The sequence below is a fragment of the Chinchilla lanigera genome, unplaced genomic scaffold (assembly GCF_000276665.1).
Source record: "Chinchilla lanigera isolate Chin_1 unplaced genomic scaffold, ChiLan1.0 scaffold00027, whole genome shotgun sequence".
Classification (NCBI taxonomy): domain Eukaryota; kingdom Metazoa; phylum Chordata; class Mammalia; order Rodentia; family Chinchillidae; genus Chinchilla; species Chinchilla lanigera.
In genome coordinates, this window is record NW_004955428.1 from 8,521,920 (window position 1) to 8,530,390 (window position 8,471).

Here is an 8,471-nt window from a genome sequence, read left to right on the forward strand (position 1 = left end):
TTCTGTTGCTTGGGAAAATATGCTATTATAATTCAGTCTTGTTAAGTTTGTGTTCACAAGCATTGCTATTTATGTCAAATTTACTTGTTTCCTTAGCACTTCTACATTTAAATAAAAAACAAACAGCTCCTTTTATCTGCTTATTTAAATTTTTATCTATGTAATGCCAAAACATAAAAATTTAACACTTTTCAATTGATGCAGGCTGCTTCCAAGTGAAAAATATGCCCATAAGGGGCGATGCAATTTATTCTCAGTTTAGGGAGTTTAAGTGGAGGATAGCTGGGATATACTATTATTCTGTTTAGATCCGAATAAGCAATCGGACCATATAACAAAGAGCATCCATCACTGTTACGCGGTTGATCTGGGCAATCTCTTGCGTAGGACACCCACTCTGGTACTCTTTAAAGCAGGGATACCTTGGTGAAGAGATACATTTTAAAAAGTGCTTCCATTTTTAAAACCTATCTTTGCCTTAAGAACACATCAGTATCATGCAAGTTTTACTTTTTTCTATTGCTGATTTCATTTCCAGCTGAAGCATTGCTACACAGACTAAGACAGCTATGCCAGAATTCAAATTACATACCCTGCAACATGAAGATATTCTTTTTAAAAAGATAACCATCTTGACCGACAAGTTTTTAGGAGCTGGATAATTTTGGATATGCCATGAAAGCATACTTTCCAAACAGTTAAAATACAAGAAAAGGAAACTTAAATAGTCTATATAAAATGGTACTATTTTCTCAAATGCACAGTAAAATAACAATTAAGTGCTGTAAATTAGGAACGAGGATGACAGTGGTATGAGCTATAATTATGACAAATCATATATTTCAGATGCAAATATTTATTTATTATTTCACAATGTTTTCACATTTTGATGTACTCACTTTGAGTTACAGCTAGAAAATCTCACAGTCAATTCCGGCTTATGCAATTGTATGTTCTCCCAATATTATGTTAGAGTTAATAATAAACCAGAATTACATGCTCTCTGTGCACTAAACTTCCTTTAGAAGTCCCAACTGAAAAAAAAGAAAAAGTCTTTAATCAGCTTAGTTGACTTAGATTTTTTTTTTTTTAAAAAAAGGCAAAAGGCCAAGAGGGTTTTATGAAACTGTTATGTATCCATCCCAAAACGTTTCAGAAATGCTATGCTCTTACATATAAAAACAGTCACTTTGGTTGCACTTTGGAAGCAAGGCGTTAAGATGTACAGCTTGTATGACTTTTGTTTAATGGGCTGTCAACAGTCCAGGCGGCAGCAGTACAAAGCTGAGGATGTCTTTAATCTTCAAAGAAAAAAAAGTAAAGTGAATAAATTCAGCTATTAGCTTGAAGGCAAAAACAAATGAAAGGAGAAGGTGAAGGCAAACAGTATTACAGTTACTTAGTTTTCTCATTAAAAATGTGGAATTATATTATCAGCGTATGGTAAATTATATATAAATACACCATTTTGTGAGAAAGAGTCATATACAAAAGTAAGTTATGATTAACATTGCAACTGCTTTAAAAATACAGAAAATGTAAAAAAAAATATGTATTTTGAGCATATATAGTCAAGATTTAAGAATTTGAGTGCTGGGGATATGGCTAAGTGGCACAAGCCTTTGCCTAGCAAGTGCAAGGTCCTGAGTTCAATTCCCAGTACCAAAAAAAAAAAAGATTTAAGAATTAGATTTGTACCTGTGAAAAAAAAATTAACTTTGTTAAATTATAGAGCTTTTACATAGTTTTGATAAAGCCATAAAATGATTAATAATTACATCAAAGACAACTTTGGACATTTCTGTGTGGTAGAAATTACTGGATACTCGTTTTTAGAGTCATTTAGGTCTGCATTACTGATTCAGTGATTATCCTAATTTTTAGAAGAAATATCTATTCTAGTTAATGGTTTCATTAGATTCTCCACACATGCTTGTGATTATCTTAACTGTTCATGAACTACAAAATAAAATTCACTTCTGTAAGTGCACTAACATGAGCTACTTTTCTATTGAATTTCTTAAAAATTTTTAATCTTTTAAAAATTCTGCTCAAAATTAAGTATGTTTACATTTCTCTCACTGTAAATGTGTGCATATTGAAATTATTTGAATGTATTTTTCATTTATTAAACAAATGTATATGCCTAGATTTTATTCCATCTTTTTCATGTGGATACTTCTTTCTCTATGTAAGTTTATGCTGTTAGACTTTCTTCCAGCATATTTAGTAGCATGTTTAGTAACTTCTCTTGCACTTCATTACAGATTTTCACACATAGGTAAGTAGACAGTTTTTGGGAAGGCTAAAACTTACTTCTAGACTTGCCCTCAAAAGACTCATCTCCCCTACACAAACATGTGCATACACAGACTTTTTTTTTCCTACCTGTGTAGTCCAAGTACATCATAATATTGGCCTTGTAATAACCTCAACAATGGCCACATGTGTTTATATTTTTATTCTTTGTGCTGTAGATGTAAAACATATGCAACATGTGATAATTTTATTATATGTAAATAAAATAGAAGTTCATTAGTTGAATTTTTGAATGACTGTAATTGATTAGTATTCAGTTTTAAACATTAAGTTTTCCAATATACAGGATAAATATGTATTGAACAGAGAGTAATATGTGTTCCATGATCTATAAACTTTTATATTAATGTTCAGGTAAATGTTACTTCTCTCTTAAATTGCTTTCAATGGTCCCCTTTCTTATAAAGTTCAAATAACTAACCAGAGTACTCATTATTATAGTTTTTCTGAAACCATAGGCAATTCTTTTTATTTCCTACTGGATTTAGCAAATAAAATTATAACCAGACATAGGATAGTACAGATCAAATGTAGATATTGATCAAAAGTATAAATGCATCTTCCTCTCCTATATGCAACACAAGATATGAATATATTTTAAATATATTTAAGCAATATATCAAAATTACCAAAGAAAACTATGTATATTAAAATTCAAGAAATAAAATAATATATAATAACTAATAATTTAAAGCTTACCTTTTGACTTCTCACTCCATAACTCTCTTCCCTGGAATTAACTATTATTAGAACTTTAAGGTATGTGACATTTAACTTTTAGACCAGTAACTATATAAGATTTATGCACACATATAACACTTGATCTTAGCCAAAAGACCGAGAAGTGATTATGCACACATACATACTTATGTTTTATGTAGGAACTTTCTTTCACTAGAGCAAATATAATTTCTATACTATGTATTTCTATGCCACTACTGCCCACCTATCTTTCTCCAATTGCTCTGAAGTGTTTCTTACTATGTCCAAAGAGTATTTTACTGATTCATTTCTGTATTTATGATATTTAAAACTTCTGTGCCAAACACTGAGGATTTTTTAATGCAATACTAACTTGAAAAACTTGAAAGTACTGTGATCGAATACTTAGACATTCCTAAATAACTGTGCAATCTTCCCCAATTTTCCTTTGTGCATATTACATCTTACAAAGTAATTAAAAACACTTCTCTCTTATATTCTATTACACATTTATATAGTGTTTGAGTGAGAAACTTCCTTATTAGCCACTGAGTTTCAAAAGTAATATCGATTTTAGGAATGGATGTTTGGTTTGATGTTAAATGAATAAATGAATTTTCCGCTATCAAGTTGCCTTCATACAACCAAGAAACTATTTGATGCATTCTCTCCAATATTCCATAGTTAAGATTGTTAAAATTAATCATTCCTATCATATTCTTTTTTTTACTTTTACCTTTATACATTCACTGGAAAATTTTCCTTTTGTACTTTTATAAGTCATTTATCTCATTTATTTATTCAGAACCAACTGAGCAAAATGCTTGGGAAGCAGGCTGATTCAGATCTGTAAACCCTCTACTCTCATAATCCTAATGTGAGAGAATAGACAAAGAATTGAACAGGTATTTGTGTATAAGCTGTAATGAAACCTGGGACATTATGGTAGCAATTTATTATATCATTTACCACATTATGTAGAATCTTGAATATTAAAATTTCTGATCTGTATCCCTGTGACATTCAGAATAACAATGTTATTACACAGACGATGTGTTCACGTTTTAATTTGAAAAAGATAACTTCGGCTTTAATGTAGAAAACATTGAAAAAGTAAAAGCAAACGGGAGCACACCAATACATGAAAAATGATAAGTGTGGAGTCTTGAGTAGAAATATGGAACGGAGTTGAAGAGAAGTACTTACACACAGAGTGAAATTGGTAAGATTTTGTATGAGGTTAAATATAGGCTACAAAGGAAGGAGAAAAGGCAAGGATAAGTTTTATCATTTGGATTTCCATTTCAATATCTGCACAAAGGAAATAACAAATGTTTCTTAGAAATAGACCACTAACCCACATATATTTATAAGTTTTCTATCTCTTTGAACCATCCAAGTTTGTAGAAGCTAAGTAAGGACTTGGATACTCTGGTCTGAAGTTGTTTAAGTTCTCATATACTTGAGTAGTTGAAAAATCAAAATTCAATAAGTAAGAAAAAATAGAGTAAAAAGTAGTAATGACTGCAGAAGTATTGACATTCTGAGCAAAATTATAGAGGTAATTTTATCTACAGTTCCTTATATTTTACCCAGATGAGCAATTATGAATTCCATATAGAAGGAGGTAAAGAAAGTTAGATACTAAAGTAGCTGGCCTAAATTTTTGACAATAGAAACTCAATGATGTTTAGTTTTATTTTCTGTGTTTTCAAAATTAGCTTTAGCCCACTACAGTCTGTTTCTTATTATATTGCATTACATAAATATGATAAATTCATGATAACAAAGAACACTTTCCATCTATGGTACAATGCTGGAATGGAAGAGGTGGAGAAAATTACACAGTATGATATGATTTAGAAATGTGTAAATGATGCCATTTATACATTAAGTTTTATTCAAGAAAGGAACAAAACTAAGACCAATCCTTATTTTTGCTCTTACATATAGAGTAGTTCAAAGATAGGATTATTTGAAAGAAAGCTGTGATACTTTGAGTCAGCAGAGAGGCGTTTCTTCAGGAATCTACACTCTGCTTTTACTTGATATTTATGACTCCTGTCTCCCAGTAACATCACACTCTTGTATTTGGTACTAATGCAAAAATATATGTGCTGCAAACTCCCAAATAGATTGACAAAAAGCTAGAAAGTAGATATTCACTTTTGAGCAGCTTTCCACACACATTGTGCTCTCCAGCTGTTGCCCAAATTCCAACGTGTTCAAATTTAAATCAATTCTTCATAGGATGTAGACCTAGTCTTTAAAATAAGAAAAAAACATAATATGTTCATTTATAGTTTTATTTATTTTAAGTATTTCTTCAAATATTTTTGGTCATTTGTGTTTCATATGAAAGAAAAGCATTCCCCTTATGAATAGGTGATTTAATTTTGAATTTACATAGAAAATAATCCTATTAACCCCTCTTCAAAGCAACATGTTTGTACAAAAAAAGCAAGTCTTGTTTTGAAGAAATGTATTTTTCTAAAAATGTTTTATACACATATACACACAGTATACATGACACCTATTATGTCTTACTTGGATATGTGAACTCTCTGAGAGAAAACATTTTAGTTGACTTCTTTAATGTTCTGAGTACAGGTTGCAGCTTGGTTTAAGGCTTCAGTGATTTGAGTTTAAGAATACACATTTGAGATCCATAAGTGAATTCTAGAGTTGAATAGAGTAAGAATAATAGGCCATCATAATTAAGGTAAGAATGCGTTCTTTGAATAAAACAAGAAGAAAGAGTCAATCAACTTTGTTTTAAATCTCCCTGGCTGTCTAAACATGACACACAGGATTCGCTCTTCTTAAAGACTGTGCATTTGAAGAGTTAGAATTTTAGGGGGGAAAAAGATCAAGAAAAGCAGAAGCAAGAACTGAACAAAGCGATTTGCAGTTTGCTTACAACTAAACCATGGTATCTTTTTTATCTTCTTCCCTGATTTACAGAAATCCATATATCTATATTTCTCCTTTTAGGAGTGGCTTACAAAATGCACCCTTAACAGATATTTAGACTGATCATTTATATTTATAACAGAAAATACAGAATGCAAATCAATGGGGAAAACACAAGGACAGTATGATTTCTAACACTTGGAGTGTTTATTATTATTATTATTATTATTATTATGTGTGTGTGTTTTTGAGACAGGGTCTCACTGTGCAGTTCAGGTTGGCCTTGAGCTCACTTTGTAGCCCAGGCTGGTTTGGAACTTGCAATGATCCTGGATCATTGCCTGAGTGCTGGGATTACAGGTGTGCACCACCATGCCCGGCTCCACTTGGGGTATTATTGAGTATAGCCTGGATGTAGTTCATAATGTACTCATTCATTCATTCATTCATTTATACATCCATGTACCACCCAATATACGCAAGCTCTATTCTAGATGTTCAAGCTAGATCAGTGAACTAAATGATTTGTGTACAAGTGGAACTTAAATTCTAGCATGATGTCAAAAAATGCAATGCCTTGATATTCCGTGGCTATATTAAAAGGGGTATATACAGGCAACGGTAAATATAACAATTTTTAGAGTGATTACAATATTGTCTTCAGTTGCCCACTTCCAGCTGCAGCTTTCTGCATCTACGCAATGTTAAGAGTTCATCAGTGCAAATGACTGTCACAAGCAATGATAGAATGTACAGAATACAACAAATGTGCAGTGGATGTCATATATCACCTCAACAGCCATGTACTAGTGTACCATAATGTCCAATAACTGTCATTTGGATAACTGCAAACATTACCTAGTTTATTGCTATAGATACATCTGGATCTTTTAAAAATTATTTTCCAAGCTGTCATCTGAGATCTAACACACTCTAACACCCAGTGTCTTGTGCTGCATATACAGGACAGATCACATGATGCAGAGAGGGGCAGAAAAATACTTGGTTGTATGCAATCTTAGCTTCTTCTGAAAGTGTATGGAAAGCCATAGGACAGAGGATACTGAGTGGACAGAAATGTTAAAACATCTCTACTTACACTGTCAATAAAATACAGGTTGACACCGTGTGATTTTGTTATGTTGCAGGGAAAGATGTTTAAGAAGACAAATTTATGTGAACTGCTGAGTTTTTCTGATAATTTTTATCTTTTTTACCTTGCAAGTGTAAATGAGATTTAAAAACATACTATGTTTGAATTACTGTTTCACTGCCTGAAACAGATTTTAAGAATATTATTGCAGCTGATTCCTTGGTATCGGCCATTGAAAAAAATTGATCAGGTTCAATATTTTGGATTATGCAAAATGAACATGTAAAAGTGACTTACCATTCCATTATTCTTCCTGTTAAATGTAAAATATTAAAATAACTTCATTAGCCAAGTGAATGTAAGGCAATTAGTGTATGAGATACATACTTACTGAAATTCTGTTATATGGTGGGCATGCTGGTAACTTGGAAACCTTTCTTATAAAGAGTTTTACAGATTTTGCATGACGTGGTGCAAACCTATAGCACTGGTACTTTGGGAGGCCGAGGCAGGATCATTTTGAGTTCAAGATCATCTTGAGCAGCTTACCCTGGTGCCAAGGTCCTGGGTGTTCAATCTAGTGACACACACCCCCCCTACAGAGAATTCAGGGATTTGAAGAAAGCAACATATTCTTAAATTATTAATATTTTCTTAAATCAACAAGACTATAAGGAAAAATATACCTTTAAAATTTAGAGATTTCTTTTATAAAACTTCTGGCATTTGATGTTATTTTTTAACATTTTGTTTGTTAGAGACAGGTTGGATGGAAGACACTGATGGAATCAGAGTCCCCAAGTTAAACTGATTAAGAATATAAAACAGTATGTTTTTGTTGTTGTTACTGTTGTATTGTTTTTTGGTTTGATTGGTTATTTTGTTTTTTGGTGGAGGGGTAGGGATGATACAGGTCAATGACTTATTATCACACTGCCAATAAGTGCCAATAAATTTTATAAGTCACTTCATGTTTATTTATATACTTAGTCAGTCAGTCAGAAAAAATATTAATTCAGTGTCCATTGAATCAAATACCATACTAGAAAATAGAAAATAAACCAGAAAAAATATTGTCCCTTGCTTTACAGCTGAGCTCCACAAGCAAATAGGCTTACAAAACAATGTGTTAAGTGTTATGATTATCTCTTGTAAGGAATATTAAAGAGCTATACTGGAAGAGAAACAGGAAAGATTATCACCAGTGTCATACACCAGTTATCATTTAGGTATGCATAGAAACAAATTAGGTGTTATGTATGTATGATTAGAAATGCTCTCCACATAATGGTGCCTTTGGTTACTCTAGTAATGTCTCATTTTCCCCCTCTTTCATTTCTTCACTAAAAAATTTACATAATTAAGTTCATTGGTGCATTTTAGATATGCATAATGATGACATTTCTCATCGAGAACTTGTACCAGTACATGACATATCTTGATT